Source organism: Phyllostomus discolor, chromosome 6 (assembly GCF_004126475.2).
Source record: "Phyllostomus discolor isolate MPI-MPIP mPhyDis1 chromosome 6, mPhyDis1.pri.v3, whole genome shotgun sequence".
Classification (NCBI taxonomy): Eukaryota; Metazoa; Chordata; class Mammalia; order Chiroptera; family Phyllostomidae; genus Phyllostomus; species Phyllostomus discolor.
In genome coordinates this window covers 151,398,805-151,423,009 of record NC_040908.2, presented here as the reverse complement: position 1 = coordinate 151,423,009, position 24,205 = coordinate 151,398,805, and the positions used below count along the sequence as shown (strand labels likewise).

General features: G+C 38.6%; 1 long non-coding RNA gene across 1 annotated transcript in view; it reads left to right on the top strand.

Moving 5' to 3' along the window:
* The window catches only part of LOC118501329, an 876,473-nt gene that overhangs the window by 605,182 nt on the left and 247,086 nt on the right, over positions 1 to 24,205 (top strand). Inside the window, exon 4 of the long non-coding RNA XR_004903964.1 lies at positions 7,436 to 7,572. This is a non-coding gene — a long non-coding RNA (uncharacterized LOC118501329). The remainder of the gene's footprint in view (positions 1 to 7,435; positions 7,573 to 24,205) is intronic.

Below are 24,205 nucleotides of genomic sequence, written 5' to 3'. Positions count from 1 at the left end.
ATGTATCACATGTCAGAAGTAGTGCTTTTTGCTTTCTGTAGGTTGTGTCATTTAATACTGACAACAATCCCTTTGGTGAAATACTATTGGTATCCCCTTATACAGATGAAGAAACAACTCTGAAAATAACTGTCTCAAGGTGACAAAGTCAGTGATTGACATCCTGGATTTAAACTAAGGACATATGGCTTTTAATGAGTACAGATAATCATAATGTTCTTTTGCCTTGCAAAGAATACATGAATGAAAAAGCTATAATGTCCCTTATAGTCACACTTATTCTGAAAATCCAACTGAAACAGTTGTGAAATGTGGCATCATCTTATGCCCTGCACATCTTATTTTGATGCTTTTTGAGGCAGGTAAACTTTAACACCTACTAGAGGAGCATAAACATGTTTAAACCTAAATTTTGTTTCCAAACATATTAGGAAATAGATTGTGAGAATGAATGAAAGAAAGATGTATACTGACATCAGTTCCTTTTTTGAAATCAGTATATTAACATGCTTCTTATTGAGTTATATGAATTGTGATTATTTATTATACCTCTGATTGAAGACACCAGATAGGATGCTGTCATTATAAATATAATAATTCAGTTCTTGATTGTCAAAATTTCATTGAGATTTGAAATGCTGATGACACAAATGCAATAAAGAATGCTTTATTCATTTATATCCAGCAAAACAATATTAGAAGATGATACATTCCCTCTTCCTTATGGTTAGCAATTTGGGTCTCATGATTCTATATTACATTTATTATTTGTTGGTATATAATTTGCAAAGATTTTGTTTTTAGCATTAGTGTCACTGCTTTGGCTTTCACAATACATTATGCATTCACACTCAGATGGTGAAAACATATACTTGGGGAAATAATCACAGTAAGCGACACGCAGAAACGGTCTGTTTGGGAAGGAGGCTGGTCAGATGTGCAGATGAGAGCACATATTGATATTGAACCCATGGGAGCACAGGTGTCTTCTGGAGTCTAAGAATCAGGAGAGAATCATGGTGTCTTCATTCTGCTTAACTCTTTTTAAAAAAATTTTATTTAATCTTCATTGTATTTTTTCCAGTACCTCTTTGTCTGCGATGCATTCTGCAAAATCAACCGCAATCATGTGGCCAAATGCACAGTTGGAAATACAGAGTTGAGCCCTTGTTAGAATGGATCCCTAAGATAGACCTGCTGCAGAAGGGGAAGGAGATGAGCAGGTTTCGAACAATTTATGAGCCATAATATTTAAGTATTATGCTGCAGCCTTAAATGCAGCCCCCATCAAACCTGGATGGTGAGCAGAGGTGGAGGGTAGGTGTTATAAATGCTACTAGAGTTCTGAAGCCACATTTGCTCACTGTTCAATTCTAAAAACCCTGCCCTTCCTAGTATATATAGGATACATGTAAGGAAGGGTTAATATTTGTCCTGGCTTGACATCTACTACAAAATAAATTCCTTTATTTTAATGATATACTTTAGTTTTTTTCAGGAGGTGTCAGCTCTTTGATTCAGGCTATGGAAAGGCCATAGTGATTGAATGCATCTACGAAAATGTCAACTTGTATCCTCTTTCCACATCAAAAATCTTACTTTATCACTGAATATACCTTAACCTTGCTCTTTGCCCTTAACCATTTATATTAATATCGTACATATAATTGGTTACAGGCTAAATGGGAGTTTCCTTATTTCCTCTAGATGGAACATCATTCTCTTTGCAGCGTCTTACTCAGTGGTGAACATACTCACATTTAAACACATAGAGGTGTTTCTACAAGGAAAGTGCAGCTTGGACTAAACATTAAACTAACCATTTTCAAAGTAAAAATGTCTGTGGTGTAAGTGAAAAAGAACTTACAAACTAGTGTAAGGTCTGGATTTTAACCCTTGTTAAACAAGTTATTAGCTGAATAGTCTTGGTCGTACCTTGCAACTTCACTAAACATCAGTTTCCACGTGTTTAAAAACGGTGCATTCTGATCTCACCTTTAACTGGAACCCAATCAACAAAAGAAAAAAGCAAGCGAAATATAACCAGAGACATTCAAATTATGAACAATCTGACAGTGACCAGAGGGGAGGTGGGAAGGGATAATGGGGGAGGGGAGAAGGGTTTTCAGGAACAGCTATAAAGGACACAAGGACAAAACCAAGTGGGGGAAGCAATGGAGGGAGGAGGCTTTGGCTGGGGTGGTGGGGGAAGTGGCGGGGAATAAACACAGACAACTGTAATTGAACAACAAGAAAAGAATTTTTTAAAAATCAACAAAAAATAAATAAATAAAAATGATGCATTCTAGGTAGGTCCCCTTAAATTGTCTTGAGGATTATATGGGAAATACTTTTCTTATGTTGTTCTGGCTGCTCACAGGTAGCCAGACAGAACTTGTTAAATGAAAAAAAAAAGCAGGAATGTTTAAAATGCACAAAAGTGAGGGATTATGATTAATTAAAATTTTAAGTTTCTGTAGAATGTTTCATCAATTCATTTTAAATGTAAGCGGCAATTCAACACCGCTCAATTCCCCATCCTCCCTAGAGGCATCTTGTTTTTCTGGCAGAAGTTCAACAAATTTGGTGGCCTCATGATATGTGGATTATATTTTAACAAAGTGATCCACCATTCACCAAGTACTGTACCTTTGACTCTAGAGGGAAATAACACTTTTAGGTGGAAACCTGCAATACATTTGGACATCTGCATAATGGCCGAAATTAGCATAGGTTTACATAATACACAACCCCATTAGAATTTTGATGCCTTAGAAAGGAACAGAGGTATTACATTTTCTGAACAGAAGTCTCTGGAGGGTGTGAAGGCCTGAAACAAAATGAACCCAAGGTGAGGGGCATGTTTTGAATGGATGAAAAGACATTAAACACTGAGTTCATCAAAAAACAAATGTGTTTGACTAACAAAAAAGTGGCCCATTGCTGCTTATGTCCTACAGCCCTTTTATCCTTTGAAGGATGTTAATAACAGGTGGCCTCTGTCCATTCTGCTTGTTGAGAGGTGATGTAGTATAAGCCTATTTATAGAGAAATATCTATGACCATAAATACTTCACAAAATTACTTGTGTGGAGGGAGAGGAGGAGCATCAGGGAAAGTGATAAGACAAAATAGGAGAAGTCAGGGAGAGTAGAGGCGGGGACAGAAGGTATAAGCCAGGTGGCGAAAGACAAATACCATATGATCTCACCTTTAACAGGCATCTAATCAACAAAACAAACAAACAAGCAAAATATAACCAAAGACACTAAAATTGAGAACAGGCTAACAGTGACCAGAGGGGAGAGGGGAGGGAATTTCAGGGGAAGGGGGGAAGGGTTTGAAGGAACTACTATAAAGGACACATGGACAACAACAAGGGGTGTGGAGAGGGGAGGGATGTGGGGAGGGCTGGGGGATGGGCTGGGATGGGGAAGAAAAGAAAAAAAAAGAGTTGGGATGAGGTGGGCAAAAATAAATAAGTAAATGAACAGAGAATCTGCTAGATTATATGGTTTAACAGTCATATGATCCCAGAAGTTTCTACACCATGGCACTCTAATTAGACCAAAAGTAATGTACTCTGCCAGAGATTCTGAGATCTGTCCAGATTTTCAGCCACACTTCTTACATGGGGATAATAAGAAATAGCTCCTGTCCTCCTGCTGGTACTGCCAGTGGGAACTTGTACCTGAATTTGTGAGCAAGAGGTAACTTAAGTGCCAAGCTGACCAGGGCTATGAGTTTCTATAGAGTCCTCCACACTCCATGGGCAACAGAAGAACATGGGACAGTGATTCCCCAGACATTCACCACCAAAGACTGCTCTAGTGTTTTCTTTGTATCACACAAACCCCATAATTTCAATTTTTTCCCAACTGAAAAGAGTCCATGGATTTAATAATACTTACTGTGTTTTCCATATTCTTATTAATCAGTCAGCTATATCCTGCTTTTGTCATTCCAGACTGATATTATGAAACACGATTTCCTCCCGGAGTTGATTTAAATACAACCGTAAAGACACTTAACCTTTAGATTGCCTTTGTCTTATGGTGGGTGATGGCAGTCACTTCCTTTTTGAAATATTAAAAATGGCTCATTGGTACCAGTTAAGTAGGAAATTAATAAACATATAATATCATAATATTAAAGTAGAAAGGGAAATGGATTCTGACAGAAAACCTCAGATGAGCTGATGAACAATAACCAGGTGAGTGAGGTCGAAGCCAACCTCTGGGGCCTTCTGATAGTTCTGAGCAAGTTGTAATGATTTGCCCCCTTGCCTGTCTCCCTGCTTTTGACCAGTGTGTGGCCCACTGCCTACACTGCTAGTCCCAGATAAGTGAGAAATGCAGTAGAAGGTAGAAGCAATGACAGATGAGTCAGGTCCTGCTCTGAGCAGAACAAGTGACTCCAGGGACTTCCCCTGCCTCCCAGGGCTCTGCTTTTCCACCCCCAAAATGATGAGACGGGCTGTGTGATCCTGTTATCTCTTTCTACAGTAAAGTGTTGTGATTGTTTTTTGAACATTGCTTTTCCTGAGCCTCGTTTTCCTTATCTGTAAAAAAATGGGAAGAATGCCTACCTCACAAAGTGACTTTAAGGACTAACAGATAGCAGCTGAATATCTCTCCCAGCATTCATCTACTTGATTCCTGAATTTAGTTATCAAGAGTTCACAGAATGAGTTCAGGTAGTGAGTGGTATAACACAGAATCTCTCTGAGTTCAGCATTTCATATAGCGTGTGGTGAGTTTTGAATAGCAAGGGTTTATTAAAAGTTCTTAGGTCCTGGGTATCTATAGAAGCACCTTGCATATAAGCAACACTCAATAAAAGTTTGCTCTGGTCTCCTTGACCTTGACGATAGGGACAGCCTTGTTCAACTTTGCATCCCCAGCATCTAGCACAGTGCCTAACAGTCAGCAATACTCAGTGGATGTTTGTGGCACTGCTGAGCCTTGCGTCCTTGGCTTTAAAATGTACTTAACAATGTCTACCTGCCATAGGGATTTTGTAAAGAGTGGTAAAAGATTGTTTCAGAAAAGGTAAGATTATAACTCTCATACAGATATAAAATAAATAGTTGGTAAAGATTTTACATAGCTCATTAATTTATGAGATAACCAGGAGTATTATAATCAGTTAAAAGAAAAATCTAGAATAAATACACACTTCATAAAGCAGGATTATTGAAATTAATATGTAAATTGAGGGAAAACTAGCTTCTCCCACAAGAAAGAGGGATATCAATTGGACCTCTACTGGACAAAATAAAGTTTATAGAGTTGTAAATTCTATAAAATTCTTCTGTGGAATTAGAATCATATAAACTAGACAATGTACAGTTTTCCATTCAAGCACTAATTTCCCCCCATATAAATACATTAGATAATCATGTAAATCGATGAATTGATGCCTTGTACATAGGAGACTTCCAATACATGGTTATTTGTAAAAATTGTAACAATGAAACAGTAGCAATGGAATAGATTAAATGTTTTGGAGATACTTAAAAACTCAAGTCAGAATTGGAACTCTAACGTTTGCTTGGTATATTTCCTAGGTTTGGTATTCATCCTTCCATGTAATTCAGGCTTCTCCCCTCCTTTTAAGAACTATTAGCTCCACTTTTATTTTAAACATGTACTAGATGAGTGCACAACTTGCTGAACATACCCATTTTTCTCTGAAGTTACCTATTATCATAAAAGGGATTCCTAGAATAACACAAAATGACAACGAGTAAAACTAAGAAAGAGACAATTTTGACAAAGGCTGTTCACTTATAAACATTTGTCCAGGAGCCTTCTCTGCCACCATGTCTCTTTAAGTGAGATTTCAAAGGTATTGGAAAGAGGAGTATGTTTTGTGGAGTAAAATGAGGAAATACTGGGATTGTATCTAATCGGCAAGTATTCTATTAAGATATCGTATTAATATATTTTCAAAGCTGGGAAAACTTTCAAACTTGCTCATTAAAATGAGCAGAGGGTTTTCTGTGGCTGACCACTTTCTTGAACAAGCAAGGGTCCCTGGGGAGCTTTGAGGCTGTCACAAGGATCCTGTTGGTTGGGAGGAGAGGACTACTGTGGTGAATGGTTTCTTAATATAAACTACTTAAGCCCTGGCTGGTGTGGCTCAGTGGACTGAGCACGGGCCTGTGAACCAGAGGGTCACTGGTTTGATTCCCGGTTGGGGCACATGCCTGAGTTGCGGGCTAGAGCCCCAGTAGGGGACACATGAGAGACAACCACATATTGGTGTTGCCTCTCTCCCTCTCTTTCTTTTTCGATTCCTCCCTCTTTAAAAATAAATAAATTTAAAAATCTAAAAAATATATAAAAAAGGAAGTTTTCAAACATATAAAAAATAGAAACCAATTAATATAAGAAAAGGTAAAACACATACGGTGGTTTAGATACACATGAAATGATTTTGTTGAATTTAGTTAAAAGAGTCCCATCAATCCCAAACAGATGTGAAATTCCAGACAAATGCAATTGTGATAGGGAAACAAAAAATTATGTGGTTAAGGAATTTGACCATAATTATGATATGATATATCATGAAATGAAACTTATTATCAATCTTTCCTTGGAATTTACCACAGCTCAAGTCCTAAGTCACACTTGCTGTCTTAGGACAAATTTAGTGTACAAAATGTTTTAATATTAATTATTTAAATTAAACAAAATGATAATCTGTGCCCTACTACCACAGCTGAGTAAGCAAATAATAAGAACAGCAGATTCAGCTTAGCTGGTCTTAAAACCTGACCTCCCCAATTTATACAATTTTCTCCTATGATCTGAAAAGTGAAGCTAATAAAAGCATCTGTCAGACAGAAAGCTATAGGTAATAAGTACTTGGAAAGGTTGTACTGAATGAATAAGATTATGTATGTGTACATGCAACTATCATAGCCCCAAGCCCATGGTAACTTCTCAATTGCCAAATTGCTTTCTACCTTCTCAGGGGATGAAATAACAAGCACATTTTAATCAAGCCTATTACATCAAGTCTGTTATTAATAAACTTTCATGAAGCCTTTCTATTCACCTGGACTTCTACTAGGTGTAATTGCAGAGGCAAAACCCCATTAACATTCAACATAGTTTTTAACAGAGAAAAGCTCTCCATCACTCTCTATTTTACAAATAATAACAATGGTCAAATATTTTCTAGTGCAAGTAATGGAAATGAAAATCTAATTGATCAACCAACACTTACTGAGCATTTTGTCTCCTTAAGTATATCCTTTTATTCTTTCGTTTCGTTTATTGGGGTGGCATTGGTTAATGAGGTTATGAAGGTTTCAAGTGTATGTTTCTAGGACACGTGATCTGTGTATTGCATTGTATGCCCCGCCCCCAAAGTGAAATCATCTTTCGTCACCATATATTTGTGTCCTTTTTTCTGTTTCACACAGGAGTTACGGGCGCACGGACGTATCTCGATTACCAACATGGAAACATCCTGAAACTACTTTGGAGTCTCAGTCTCAATCAATTGGCTGGATTCAAGTTTAGCAAACAGGGAAACTGGTCCATGGACAATTTGCCACAGGTAAGTGAGACATACAACTTACTTCATTAGAATCCTTCCAAGATTCATTGACTGTGGGGCAGTTAATTACATTTCAGATGATTTTAATATTCCTCCAGTACAGCTGACAGTTTCTCTCCTCTCCCATACGTACCCAGGTGGATGCCAACATATGGCTAAATGTCTGGCCATTTCATCTTTTTCATTTGGGCTTCAGACAGTTACAAATGGAGGAAGCAGGGGGAAAAGGTATCCGCCTCATAAAACTTTTACTAGTGGTGATTTATGCAGAAGGGCGGGAGTCAAACTGTTCCTGGAACAGATGTTTCTTTGCACTGCCCCAGGAGCTGAGAGAGCGGCAGATTGACCTGCCCGGGATTCAGAATGAAACAAGCAGACACATAGTGATGCCCTTCTGCCTTTTTTATTTTTTTTTTTGTGAAACTGGGGCAGCAGTTTGGTCATTAATGCGTAACAAAGTGTTTGGGAAAGGTAGCCAGCTGGTGAGATTGGAAAGCTTGATGTGGTGACAGCATGGAAATATTTTCTGTTGGGCTACTGTGAAAGTTGAACTTGGCTGAATGAATCAGTGGGAAAGAATGCAAGTCTGCATGACTCAAACAAGTGGCCGTTTGTGAGCTGGGGGCCCGAGTTGTAGCATCTTCTGTAGCTAAATGTGCCACCAACCAGTCAAGGCCACCAGAGCCTACAGATAGCACCTGCCCAGCTCTCCGAAGTGAAGGTAATCTGTTCATTCTTCTGTGGGGTTTTCACTGTGTTGAAGAGAAAAGAAAAAAGAAACACATCAAATTACAGTGGTATTAATCTCTGGCAAAGGAGACATTTATACTTGCCATTTTAATTGACAAGCATTTAATTAAATACTTGAATCATTGATGTTGTTTTAGTGTTATGAGAACCCCGGGACTATGGCAGGTGAAATTTCTCATACATTTTTCTCTTAATGTTTACTCCTCCCTGGGTTGCATGTCTAACAGCTATCTCTCCTGAATTCCTAACCCAACAGCTTCAGGAAGATGACAACTTTATCACAGTATGTAGATGGAGCTAAATTGAAGACATGTTATATGTATTCAAGGAGACCCCTTTGTTTCGAGAGGCACATATAAGGACCTAGATATGGAGGTGTTTTTTGTAGCATGTAATAGGCTCTCTAAAGATGAGGAGGCAATGGTAATGTAAAGAAAATGTACCAGCCCTCAAACCAAACATGAAACAACAAAGAAAAAAAAAACCTTAAAGGTGTTTTTTTTTTAAGTGTATGCATCCCACTTCCTTGCCTTTAGTCTTAGTACGTCTGTCCATACAGAATGGAGCATACTGTTTTCTTGAGTTAGGCTCCTTTGTTCAGGGAAAGAAAGAATCGTGTAAGTAACCCAAGTGAAAAGAGAATTATCCTGGTAACCAATGTGGGCTGGAACTGAAACAAAATTCAAAAACAAGACAAAAATATATAATTTTTGTACCGTTCTCATGAACAACGGGGAACTTAGCTCTCCATGACTCTACTTCTCCTTATTCCATTTTTTCTCCCTCTCTCTTTTTTCACTCAACGTGATTCTCAGGAGATTGGTTTGAGTTATTGGGTGTACAATACTTTCCTCATTCTGTTTCAATTGAGTAGAATCTTTTGGTAAGGATATACAACAATTTGTTTAATTTCTGGCCTGTTAAAAGATGTCTTGATACTTTTGCTGTTTGGGACTATTATTTAAAAAGTTACTATAAGCATTCATAAACAGATTTTTATGTGGACATAAGATTTAAACTCATTTCCTGGAAGTGCAATTGCTAGAAAAATTCTGATTACATGCTTGTTTTTTTATCCTGCTTTATTCAGATATAACTGACATGTAACTTAGTATAAGTTTAAGGTATACCATGTGATGATTCAATGCATGTGTACATGATGAAATGTTTACCTCAGTGTGGTTAGTTAACACATGTTTTATCTCACATTATTGCCTTTTGTGGTGGTTGTTATGGTGACAACATTTAAGATCTGCTCTCCTAGCAGCCTTCAACTATACAATTCAGTCTTGTTAACGGTGGCCGTAATGCTATACATTAGATTCCCCAGAACGTATTCCTCTTATAGAAGAATTTTTGTACCTTCTGACCAATATCTCACTGTTACTCTTGTCCCCCCAGCCCCTGGTAATAATCAGTCTACAGTGCCCCCCTTTATCAGCAGTTTTACTGTCTGTTATTTCAATTACCCATGGTTGATGATGGCCCAACAATACTAAATAGAAAAATCCCAGAAATAAATGATTGATAAATTTTAAATGCATGCCATTCTGAGTAGCATGTTGAAATCTTGGGCTGTTCCAGTGCACCGTGTATGAAATGTGAATCGTCCCTTTGTCCAGTAGATCCACAAGGTATATGCTACCCTCCCATTAGTCACTTAGCCCTCTCTGTTAGCAGGTCGGCTATTGCGCTGTCAATGTGCTTGTGTTTAAAATAACTCTTATTTTACTTAATAATGGTGCCAAAGCACAAGAGTAGTGAGGCTGGTAATTCAGGCATGCCAGGGAGAAGCCACAAAATATTTCCTTTAAGTGACCAGGTGAGTCCAGTATGATAAGATTATTTTGAGAGAGACCACATATGTATAACTTTTATTACAGTATATCATTCTATTTTTTCCATTTCATTACTACTTATTGTAATCTCTTACTCTGTCCACTTTAAAAATTAAACATTATCATAAGTATACATGTATAGAAAAACAGCATAACAAAGCTTGATACTATCTATGGTTTCAGACATACACTGGAAGTGTTGAAATGTGTCACCCTTAATAAAGGGGGACTAGTGTACTATCAATTCCTGAGTTCAACATTTTTAGATTCCACATGTAAGTGAGATCAGGTAGTATTTGCCTTTCTGTCTGACTTATCTTACTTAATGTGATGTCCTCAATGTCGATGCTTGTTGTAGCAAATGGCAAGATTTTCTTTTTGTTAGGACAAAATAATATTTTATTGTACTTATATAATAAAATAAATAACATATATTTTATAATATATATCATGTTTTATTTATTCATTAGTCTATTGACACTTAGGTTGTTTGCATGTCTCAGTTACTGTGAATAATATGGCAATAAACTTGGGAGTGCAGAACATCGCTTGAGATAGTGATTTTATTTCTTTTATATAAATAGCCAAAGGTGGATTTGTTAGATTATATAGTAGCTCTAGTTTTAATTCTTTAGGAGTCTCCTTACTATTTTTCACAGTGGCCTCGCCAATTTATAATCCCATCAGCGGTACACAGGGGTTCCCTTTTCTCTGTATCTCACTAGCATTTCCTGTTTCTTATCTTTTTAATAATAGTCATTCTAACAGGTATAAAATGGCATCACATTGCGGCTTTGTTTTGCAACAGGAAAGCTGGAGTTTCCCTTACTCGGAAAGGGAGAGTCGGGTGAGCCACCAGCTTCCTCAGTCTTTAGGGACACTGCATGAAGGATGCTCTTCTGTTTCAGCCCACCCAGAGACTGGCAAAGCTGAGATGTACGGAGACAGCCAGGAACAAAGAGGAAGGGCAGGGGCCACCAGGATTAGCCATGCAGTGGGAGCAACCACAGTTCCCAGTGTTTGCTCTGCAGAAGGCCATGCCAGATGTTGCCACTAAAGAAAGCAGGATGGCTACATCAGACCCCTTATAGATAGATTTCGGTGGTTTTAGCCCCTCTGGTTTTTCTGTTTGCAGATACCAGTCCTCTGAGTCCCACCCCACTGTCACCTGACCCTGAAAGCTCAGAATGCAAACTGGCAGCCAGCCCCCACCTCTGTGACTGTGCAAGTGCAAAATATCAGCCAAGTTCCACTTGTTGATTTTAGCTATTGTTGCATGAGCTTTTGGTGTCACATCCAAAAAATCATTGTCAAGACTAATGTCAAAAGCTTTATCCCTGTTTATCTTGTGGTTTTAATGTTTATTTCACAAAAAAGAGTGATATTTAACATCATTATTTATGCTTATTTACCAGATTTATATCTTCACTGAAATCTCTTTTCATGTCTTTGGCCATTTTTTAAAATGGATTTTGTTTTGTTTTTTGGTTTTTGCTTTGTTGTGTTTTGTTCTGTTTCACTGTTGAGTTTTGAGAAATTTTTACATATTCTATGTGCTAGTCTTGTTACCAAACAGTAATTGGGGTTTTATTACCAGCTGTGCAAAAGGCATACTCTGGAGGCAGATGACTGGTGAAAAGAGGAAAGGGGTCGTTTTCTTAAAGGCTACATAATTTTGGAAGAATGGCAGCCTTCAGCCTCAGAGCCCATTTCCTCTAAAACACCCAAAGAAAAAAACCCTGCCACTTTTTGCCAGATTAGTTCAAAGCTACACCTGGAATTTCTTCTCCCACTTAAAACTACCATACTTTGGGACACATAGGCAGCTTTAGCTGGCCCGCAGTCACAGTCCAGCTTCAGGTGTCTTTTGGAGTCTATGTGTGTGCCACTGTCCTATTCGCTGCATGCTGTATGCTGCTTTTTCCGTTGCTCCCGTTTGCCCTCCCAGTGCCTGTGCCTGGTCCTTCTGGCTGTCTGCTCGCCAGTGTATCCCTTAGCCAACTGAGCAGGAGAGCACAGTGCCAGTTGCCCCTGTCACAGCCACTTCTTGGGCTGGGAGGGGTTAGGGTTGCCACCAGACATGCAGTCTCCAGGACCTGATGGTCTGGGAATGCTCCAGTCCCCAGCCTGTGCCCCTGATAGGGAAAGTGAGGGGAAGGAAAAGGGATAAAAGGCCAAGACTCTGCCTGCCCTTTTCTTAAATGCCTGCCCTTTCCTTTGGGCCCCAAATCCTTTGTGCCCTGGAAGCGTCCCACTTTTCTAGCCAATCCCAGCTGGACTGGTAGGTCTGCCCCTCCCCTCACCTATGTCGCAGGAATGGGTAGGAGTGTTTCTGGCCACAGGCAGAGTCTCTGCCCAGGGTGGGGTGTCACATCCTCATTTGTTCATGCTTCACCCGGGGCTATGGATATCTACCACACACAGGCTGCTATTTCAGTCCAGCTGCTTCCGGCCCTTCCTGGCTACTCCCTTCTCCAGGGCTTTGGGGGGTCCCTCCCCACTCCCCAGCAATAAACCCTTGCAACCATCTTTAACAGACATGTAGTTTGCAAATGCTTTTTCCCATTCTGTAGCTTGTGTTTTCAACCTCTTAACAAGAGTTCATAGAGCAAGAGTTTTTCATTGATAAAGCCCCATTAATCAGTGTTTCCCTTTAGGAACTTGCTATAAGTATCCAGTCTAAGAGCTCTTCCCATAATCCTAACCCCCGAACATTTTCTTGTATGTTTTTCCTAAAAGTTTTATAGTTTTATGTATTATAGTTAAGTGTATAATTCATTTTGAGTTGTTTTTTCTATGCAAAGAAACTTAAGTCAAAGTTCTTTTTTTTTTTTTTGCATGTGGATGTCAAGGTCATCTTCTTGGTTTTGACTTCTATTGATTGTCTTTTCTATTCCATTTTATGCCTTCCCAGTTGTTGGTGCCATGAGTAATTAGTGACTAATATCTAGACATTTGGGGGATTAGATGTGAGATTCTATATCTTATTCAAACCTCCAGTTTTAGCTAGCTTTTCTGATTCTGGCCCAGTAGGGGAAGTGGAGGTAGAATTACATCAGGTAAAGTTCATGTTCCTTGGTTGACATATGAGTAGTTGGATGCTCCTTTTGACTATTGGGTGTGGACAGGCGTTCCAGCTCCCGCCAGACTTTCACTGATTCCTGCTCAGCTGGGAGGCTTAGGGAAGCCGTGTAACTGCTGCCCACTTAGATACTGCTGATCCCATGGGGGATGGAGAGGCCTCATTACTGCTATGTGGTCCTGAACACCCTGACTCTCCATAAGGCCAACTCTGATACCATGTCAGCATGTAGTGGGGACATCCCTCTGTTACTGTTGAGCCTAAGTGGCTGTCCAGGATCCATGTCATGCCCATTGACAATGGTGGAGGGTGGACTTGTTGCTCAAGTCCTGGTTTCCAAAAAGACTTGTCTGATAAAATTCTGATGGGGAATTTGGGGGTCCTCCTCATAGCTTGATGATGGTGAAAGCCTAGGTCCCTGCTTTGCTGGCTGGCCTGTGTGGGAATAGGGCCACAATTTTTTCCATGATGTCTAGCTGGATGGAAGTAATTTCCATAATTTGCTATCTTCCTAAACTGTGTTTTCCTTGTCCTTTGAGCAAGGAGAACAGGCTTTAGTTGTTGTTTTAGAGTTTTTGTTTGTTTGTTTACTTGTTTTTGTCTGTACCTTGCAGCATATCTGGGTTTCTGGCCTTTTCTATATCAAGTCTGGGATATATGAGGCAAAAAGAAAATAGGAACTCCCTGCCACCTCATCAACTGGATCTAAGCTTCCTAGATATACAATCTGCCTTTTTACCTTTCTAGGTTTTTTTAAAAATTATATATATATATATATATATATATATATATATATATATATATAAATTATCTGGCCAAATGTATCCAGCCATGTAACATGAAAAACAGAGATATTTATCGAAGAAGACACAAGATAGAAGAAACATTGTATATAGGACAATGATGCCCCAGTCCCCTTTAAAGTAGGCACCTTGGGATAGCTGCCCCCTCATATTTTCCTGGATCTAACAGAAGGTCTGAAATAGCTTCCCTTTCAAAGGTAGTGTTTGTTATGGGAAAAGCCAAAAGTCACAGAGTGCCAAATCTAAGATGTAGTGGGGCTGAGTCACTGGGTGATTTGATGTTTTGCTAAAAAACTCTGCATGAGGTGTGATGCATGAGTGGGCACATTGTTGTGGAAGCTGCCAGTCACCAGTTGCCCCTAGCTGTGACCTTCTGAATCATCCAAATAATTTCTACACAGGAATAAATGTTCAAGCTTAATGCAAAATTTGATGCAAATTTGTTGCTCTACTCAGTCATTTTGAATGCAATGGCCGCGGTACACATACTTACTCAACAATGTCAACCACCCCCATTGACTAGTACAGTGAAGTTGTCATTGTTCACACATGTGCATTCTAGTCCACTTTCTTTGGCTGCTAGGTCACATGGATGTTGTACAAGCTGTTCTCATTATATTAACAATGACTGAACTTTTTCTGGGCAGACTATTTTACATATATATATATATATATATATATATATATATATATATATATATAAAACAGACCATTATATATACACACACAATTACATAATGCCCAGGTCGGAAATTGTACTTAAGGGGATGAATAGGGATAAGGAAATGTACTCTATCCTCCTGGAATTAAAATGTCCCTTGGAAGCATTTTGCAAATATCTTGACGGTCTATTTTATTGCTAAAGTCTAAAAGTGATATTTAATGTAGAGCCATAAAGCGGTGAATACTAAAAGAAAACAAAGCAACAAAAAAAGTCCAACTTTTCACTAAGTCCATTGCTCTGTGTTTGGGTAGAAACAGACACAAACCCATCTCAAAGAGATGATTGTTTCACATAGTAGTAACTAAAAAATAATTATTGAATGAAGAAATAATTTCTGAATTAATTAATTTCACAAACTGTCTCCTATGTATTAAATACTGGTATAGGCAATGAGAAGAGCCTATTTATATGATATGGACCAAACTACCAAAGTACAAGGAAACGTTACCAGTGCTAACATAGAAAGACAACTGTACTCCAATATGGAAGGTAGAGCGTTGTCTTTCACCTCCTTGGGGCATGGCAGGGTTTTGTCTGTCTTGTCTGCTGCCAGTGCCTGATGTAGCACATTACTCACTGCACACAACTTCCTACAGAGGTTTAGCAGAAGCAGGGAGAGCGTTCGAGCAGCTGGGAAGTGATCTATCTCATTTTCTTCAAAAATTCTCAAGAAAAGGAGTTCTGCAATATTTCTAAGTAAAGTATTTTCACATTTCACATTTTTTGGATCAAGGCAGAGAATTTGTTATGTCAATCCTATCCCTACAAATGAGCAGAGGTATTTATTCTTCTGGACTTGGTAGCAGCAGGGAAAAGTTAAGAATAATTCTTCGCACATAAACTTCTGCACATTTAAGATCAAGTGCCCCTTTTATGTCATCATATGTGCTCTGACCTCAAACGTCAACCACAACAGCAGGATGTTTTGCCACACATGTAGATAGACTGGTGATCTATGAGTCCAATGTTAATCCTCCTCATCCTATCACATGCAAAATAAATACATGCATACATACATACACACATACATGCAAACATATAATGAATAAATGAAATAGCCACATTTGTTAGCAAAATGATGTTTTTAACGATTTTATTTATTTATTTTTAGACAAAGGGGAAGGGGAGAAGAAAGAAAGGAAGAGAAACATCAGTGAGAGAGAGAAATATCATTTGTATGTGCCCCAACTGGGGACCAAACCTACAATGTATGCATGTGCCATGACTGGGAATTGAACCTATGACCTTTGGCTTTGTGGAAGGTTGACCAACCCACTGAACCACACTGGTCAGGACATGATGATTTAACATCACTGTCCTTTAATATAGGTATAAATTCTTTATATAAATGTAGCCCAAGGAGGGTCTCTGAATTTTATCAATTTATATCAAGTCTGTAAGGCTAGGGATCATATAAGTAATGGCTTTCCAATTACCTCCTGGAGGGATTTTATCCACAAATATGAAAAGCCTTTGACTGAAAGTCAGAATCATAGCTAACCAACTCTTCAGTACTTCACTCCTGGAGCGGAGGATGCCAGGCTAAGAGAAACTAGCAAGAACCCTGGTGGAGAGTACCAGAGCCCGTGCTGCTAACAACCCTGGTGGAGCAGGAACACCACGTTTACTGCAAGGCCAGGGCCCTGCTCACAAAAGCCAGAGAGTTCTGCTCATTACAGGCAGATGGAAAGAGATATCTCTTACCTACATCATAGATACTTAGAGGACATCAACTTTGAGTATTGAATAAGGCAGGGTATGCTCAGGGGGCTTTCTAGTAATGAATATTTATAGGAGCAATTTTTGTTTTTAAGACATCCTGGTTTTTATTAGGTTGGCTTTATCATAAAAGGCTTGCTCTTTTGGTGAAAGGCTTTCCTTAAGTGCCTAGTACTGTAAAATATGCAGCGAAGTTTGAAGTAGACTGAGTTCTATGTTATACAAGTCTCAGTAAAGAATAAGGATAGTACATTGAAATAGATTATATTTATACTTGGAACACTTTGTTTCATGGTATTGAAATTTAATGGAAATTGAATTTAGTAAGTTTTCTATATAGAAGATCAGAATCAACAGTCATACTCTTAAAACTTTCAGGAATTTGAAACCTTATGGCAGGATGTTATCTGTCATTTGAACATCAGAGTCGCCACGTGTTGAGATGGTCAGGGTGCCATGCACTGATCAACACAGAAAACAGTTGATACTAACATACACCTCTGGATTTTAGAGATTCCAATGTTACTAGATTTTAGTAATTGCCTTGTATTATGTTATTTCTTTTAAGATAAATATTATATTCATATTTAAATGAATATGGATTCATTTTTTCCACATTTTTATTGTTATTCAAGTACACTTGTCTCCATTTCCTCCCCCACATCCAGCCATCCCAACTTCCCTCCCTTGATCCTATCCCTCCTTGGTTTTGTCCCTGTGTCCTTTATACATGTTTCTGAAAACCCTTCGTCCTTTACCCTCATTATCTCCTCCTACCTCCCCTCTAGTTACTGTCAGTTTGTTCTCAGTTTCAACTTTTCTTTTTATATTTTGCTTGTTTGTTTATTTTGTTTTTTAGGTTCCACTTAGTGCTCAGATCATATGGTATTTGTGTTTCACTGCCTGGCTTATTTCACTTAGTATAATGCTCTCCAGTTCCATCCATGCTGTTGCAAAGGGTAGGAGCTCCTTCTTTCTTTATGCCACATAATATTCCATTATGTAAATGTACCATAGCTTTTTGATCCATTCACTTATTGATGGGCACTTAGGTTGCTTCCAGAACTTGACTATTTACCTGGCAATTCCACTGCTGGGATTATACCCTAAGAATCCTGAAACACCAATTCAGAAGAACCTATGTACTCCAATGTTCACAGTAGCATAATAGCCAAGTGTTGGAAGCAACATATTTAAATTTCTTTTAAAAGTACATCTTCATATTATCATAAACAGCCATTATTAGAAACTCAGAAACAACACAACAAGATAACACTTTGTTAAGGAAGGGAGATTAAAGACATTAAAAAGATACGTGTACACAAGTGGCAGTTACTTCTTATTACAATCATCCTTAATGTGTTTTTGCAGTTTTTCTGACTGTATAATACACAATTTAGCCAGTTTTTCTCAGCCTCCTTCAGATGACCTAGCTGAGGGCTAAGAGGTGATGGGTATGAATTGCAGAGAATGTAATCAGAGTGACTGTGTCTTCTTGCTATATTCCAGTTTGTCAAACATTAAATTACAGAAGTTTTCAGGCAATTTGAAGCACCTTTTGAGAGAAAAAATCAATTCATTTCCTATCAGCCTCTTATCCTGGCTGTCCCACTAGGTAAAAACAATTGGCAGTACCTCGATTTTCTCAACTTATTTTTTTCCAGTGACAAATGTGCTAAATATCATGGGAATTCCTTATGCTTGATTTCTCACATTTTACATCTTTACGCACCATATTCATGTTGCAAGTATAATGACATATCTCTGCAGTAGAGCAAAATGTTTCACAGTGCACATTTATCGTTAGAGAAACCAAACCATAAACCAGAAATTTCAAGGCACTAAAACAATTTGAGACAAGCATTCTATTCAACCAAATGGTATGCATCAATTTCAGAGAGCAACTCCTAAATTGAGTGCCCTGCACAGAGAAAGCACACCACTAACATATTGTTGAATGAATGGTTGTTTATTTCATGCATTTGGAAATAACAAGGTAGAACCATTGCTACACTGGAAAATCAGCTCTCTGAGGGGGAAAAAACAGCTCTGATTTGTAGAGTTTTCCTGTTTCTGTGGTATAAATACTCCCCCTATGGCTCATTGCAATTATCAATGTGATGTCACTGAACACAGGTGGGAAGAGATGTACAGAATATTCTCTTGCAGGCTGGTGCAGGCTGGGTCTAGTAGCCTGCAGGTTAAGAACTTTTGACTTGCTTTCATGTGGTTTGGAAAAAGAAAATCATGCTGCCTGATTTCCTGTTGGTTAATTAGTCGACTTGATATGGGTAATAACAAAGTGTTACTTTTTTCAGGTAGGTTATTAGCAGGAAGAAAAGTTGCAAGAATGCCTCCTCAGGAGTCCCCATGCTTTTGCCAGCAAATAAAAGTCAAGGGAGGCTTTGAGGATTTTCCTGAAGTTGAAAAAGAAATCTCTTTAACAAGGACCACCTCCTTCAGGGTCTGGGTGCTATTAAGTGTGCCTTGAAGAATCCTTCTTAGTCACTGCAAGCTCAACAACTGAATAGAAAAGCCTTAGGCAAAGCACTATTTTAGCAACAAGATATATGAAGTCTTAGAACTATAAAAAATTTCCAACCCCCCATTTGAAGTCAGGAAGTTTAGTGCATTTGAGAATGAAAGATACCTTGAGAACAGTTAAACTACAATTGGAAGAATCATTCATTATAGAACTTTTATGCACCAAAGTCTGAGCAGAGCTTTTTCACTTACTTGATATTTTTACTTAATTCATGCGCCTTTACTGTGTGTGATAAAAGTAGAAATTCTTCTATTTGATACAGATTACAATGGCATCACACAGATTATTAAAAATAATATTTTAATAACAATAGCAATCACTATTTGTTTACTATTGACTATGTCCTAGACATTTCACACTTACCACTTCACTTAATACTCAACATTATTTGTATTTTATAGATGAGGTAAATGAGACTGAGACTGAGAGAATGCTATGCATGAGGTCAAGAACTAAGAAATTATAGAGGAAGAATTGGATAACAGGTCAAGTTTGCTCCAGATTCATTGCTTAGCATATATTAATTCCCCAAATGTTTACTGAGCACCCATGATGAGCCAAACCCTATTTTGGCTTTGGAGATACAGCAGAAAACTACTCAAATACAAATTCTCACTCTGGCCCTCATCAACCTATATTTTAGTGGGAAGAAACCATCAATAAACAACTAAGTAAAACAAAATAATAAATATATGCTATGTCAAATAAGTTCTATTAAAAATATAAAGTAGGAAAGAAACAAGTAGTACTGACATGGGAATGCCTTGAAATTTTAAACTGATAGAGGAGGCATCACTAAGAAGGTAAGAGGGACCAAAAGAAGGTGAGAGGTTAAGATATGCAAATAACCAGAAGCAAAGAGGTTCAGATCCAGGAAACAAGTGAAGGGGCCTTGAAGTGAAAGCATGCTTAGTGCTTTGGAGGAACCTCAAAGTCTATAATAAGTAGCTAAACAAAACTAAGTGAGGGAGAAAGTGATGAGAGTCGAGGTCCTTAAAGTGGGAAGAGTGGAGTAGGATGCCAGATTCTTTTGGCTTCTGTGTTGACTAGAGACTGAATGGAGATGAAGGTGAAAGATTTGAACATAATTAGCAGGCTATTGCAAACATCCACATGGAAAATAAATTCCATGCACCACAACAGTAGAGGTGTAAGTGTTCAAGAACTGGTTGGATTCTGAATGTATTTTGAGCAGATACAATTTGTGGGATGATTAAAAATAGGAGGAATTATAAAAAAGAGGTTCATGTAAGATTTTTGGTCTGGGTAAAGAGAAGCTTGGAATTTCCATTACTGAGATGGAAAATGTGCTAAGTTTAAGCTGGAATAGAGGTTAAGTACAAGCTAATATTATCTATGTCAAAGTATAATTATACATTTCAATAAGCTAATCTTTGTAAAAGCACCATAAGTGTTGGTTGGTTCTTTTTCTTCATTTTGTTCTCAGAGTAATAAAATCATGTCAAGAGTAAGACATAGAGGCTGGCTATAATAAAAGTGATGAATTGTGGGCAACTTTTTTCATATATGGAGAATAAGTATTTTGGTTCATTTGACTTAAAAATTAACAGAGGCTGGTGTATATTTGTGGTTACAGTTTCTCAGGATAGAAGTAAGAGTCAGGAAGGAAGAGTCAAGAGAGATGAAGAAGGTATGGGATTGGCCCCACTGAAGTCATTTTAAAGGTCTGCAGAGTTGTTAAGAACAGAAATCAAAGAATCTGGCTGACTTGAGGAGTAATTATCTCTGGATGTGAACCACCCTACTCTGGGTGTCCAGACACCAATGTCAAACGCAGGGTCAAGGAGGCAATGATTGTTCTATCTTAGGCACTAGTGTGACATTGTTAATAGAAGGTATTAAAGGACCATCAGAATAAAAAAGATGGTTGTACCTCTCAGCAGCACTCTGAGGGTGCTCGCTGAAAAGGGAGGTTGTAGCAAAGCACCTTGACCAAGAAGACAGACTGAATGCATATTTTCTAAGCAATGCCAGATACTCCGGAGATTCCCAGAAACAACTGTGGACAATTTCATGAAGAAAGTGAGTCTTCCACTCTGAACAAGTTAGGAAGTATCTCACCTGGCCATTCATGAGGTCTCACTTCCACTCTCTCGTTTGAGATACTGTGTGTTCTATAAGACAGCCATCTCCCCAAGCAATTCCTGCTAGATGGTAACCTGCCCATCCAGAGTCATTCAGGATCTTTGTGTGCACTTTGAAAGTTAAATCTCAGTATCACCTCTCCTGAGCTTGCTTTTTTTGTGTGGCATTTTGTGACATTTTTGTGTGGCATTTTATGACCTTTGTGGCTTTAGAGATTTAGATGGTTTCTTTTACTTCCTGAGATGCCATTACCCTTTATATTCACAATCGACCCTAAGAGGGTGTTTTCCTATCTCTAATTCCATTTTCTCTTCTTTTAAAAAATATTTGGTGCTTCCAGTTCGCCTTCTCTTACCCATGAGTCATACTCCCTGGGCTAAGGGCCTCATACTCCTGCCAGGCAGGTTACTTCTTGCTTCCATGTGCCACTTTTCTGCAGTGGCTGGAGATGTGTTGGCAGCAGGCTGTTGAGATAGACATCCTGTGGGAGAGCACCTCCTCCTTGGCATCACCCACACAACTTACTGGGCCATGAGTGTCAGGTATTGATCATTGTGCTTGACCTGGGAGCGAGTCCACCCTAGACCCTACTAGGCTTCCCCAGGTTCAGAAGAGTCAAGTCTGGTGGCTTATCTGGGCCAAGGCACACCAGACACAGCACATTTTCTTTTTCTCACATCTGCTTTTTACTCACATATTGTCCTTTTTTTCCAGAATTGCCTTCTCCCCACTCTTCATTTTTAAAATCAGCCTTTTCTTCAATACTGGGGCAAATATAATGTATATGAAGCTTCTCCTGATTGTCCACTAGTGAATATGAGCTCCTTGGACTGTCAATGCATTGTGGTGGACATGTCTTATAGTCACCTTAAATGCACTAATTTATAATGTGTTTGAGAACACATTCTTTTTCTCCTACTTGAGATTGGGCTCCTTAAATAAGGCTTGAACAATGTGTCACTTAGCACTCCAAAGCCTGAGTATCCCTACAGTAGTTGAGAAATTTCATGTGACCCACAGACCAGAAGCCTGGGATGTATGAGGAAAGGCTTAAGCAAAATCTTTTTGCAGACAACTAGCTCTAATTATAATTGAGATTTAAATTCATTTCAGTAACCTACACCCGGTTAGGGCACTAGAGCTCAGGGTTATAAATTTTATCACTGATCACCAGGATGAAACAGGCAAAATAAGAAAGGACTGGTAAACATTAGCAGGCTGTTAAAACTATCAATTTGACTTCTTTTATTACTATTTTATTTCCTGGGGGAGGGTTGTTGGGAATATCTTTGCAAGGCTGCCTTAGGCTATGAGGAAAAGTCTTTGAGTTAAAGACAAAAGCTTTTCAATTTGATAATGTGTCTTAAAATTAACCAGGTACCCTCCCCGCTTTTTCTTTAAATTAGTTGATGTAAAATCAAATGAATCTAACACAATAGAAACCAAATGAAATTGTTAGCCACAAACATTAAAATACAGCCCTTATATTTTAATTATGTTTTATTTATTATGCTATCATATTGTCTTGAATTTTCCCCCTTTGCCTGCCTCCATTCACATAGCACCCCCCACTCCCTCATGCAATCTTCACACCATTGTTCACATCCATGGGTCGTGATATAAGTTCTTTGTTTGATCCATTTCCTACACTGTACTTCACATCCCCATAGCTATTCTCTAACTACCAGTTTGTACCTCTTAATCCCTTCACCTCTTCACTCATTCTCCCATACCCTGCTCCCCTGTATGGCAGCCATCAACTTATTTCTAAAGCAGATTATCTCTGCATGTTGGCACAAAAACGATAGTTTTGAGAGTTAAGAGAAAGTTGCATTTATTCCATGTATAGAGAACTAATAAGACTTACATATATGACCCAGGTGGTTTTTTCATAGATTATTTGAGAAAAAACATGTTTATTACCATCTCTGAACTCTGAAAACAACTTTTTTATCTATAATAAACTTAAGATGCTTTGATAAATATATGAGGTCTGCCCAGAAAGTATCCAGCCATGTAACATGAAAAATAGAGACATTTATTAAAGAAGATACAAGATACAAGAAGCATTGCACTTAGGACAATCCCCTTCAAAGTCCCCTTCAAAGTACACACTCTGAGACCTCACACAGTTCTCCCAATCACCATCAGCTGTCCCATCCTGTTTTCCTGAGTCTCACTGAAGATCTGAAATCTCTTCCCTTCCAAAGGTGATTTTAGTTTTGGGAAAAGCCAGAAGTCACAGGGCACCAAATCTGAGCTATAGAGGGGCTGAGTCAACTGGGGGATTTGATGTTTTGCCAAAAATCTCTCCATAAGATTTAATGCATGAGTGGGCATGTTGTCATGATGAAGCTGGCAATCACCAGTTGCCTACAGCTGTGGCCTTCTGAATCATCCAAATGGTTTCCCTGGAGGAATGTTCAAACTTAGTGCAAAATTTGATGCAGACTCATTGTTCTACTTGCTCAGTCATGTTGAATGTGGTGGCCACACGGTACACAGGTTCACTCAACAGCGTCTACTGCCCCCACTGACTAGTACAGTGAACTCATCATTGTTCATGCATGCACATTCCAGTCCACTCTCTTTGCCTGCCAGGTTACATTGATGTCATGCAACTGTTCTCATTATATTAGCACTGGCTAGACTTTTTCCAGACAGACTAATAATGTAAAGTCGTAATATTTTCAAAGGTAAGAAATCAAGCTACTTTCAGCATAAGAAATAAACACACATTCAGTGGCCTTTAGGTTAGAATCACTTAGAATTAGGAAAGATACTGCTTTCTGACATTATCTACCCTTTACTCATCAGGCATTCATTCTGAACCTTTCACCTGGTACTAACGTTGTCACTGGCCCTGAAATCTAGGAAAAAAGTAAACAAATTTAAAAACACCAAAAACCTGGCAGTTCATTGTAAGCAATAAAAGGTTTTTGTGTGTGGCTGTGGCCTGGCACTCTACTCTACCCACTATTGTATACAGGAAGGGAGAGGAGAACATGCATTTATAGATAACACTATTTACCCAACTTTGCACCCACTTCATTTATGTGCAAAGTG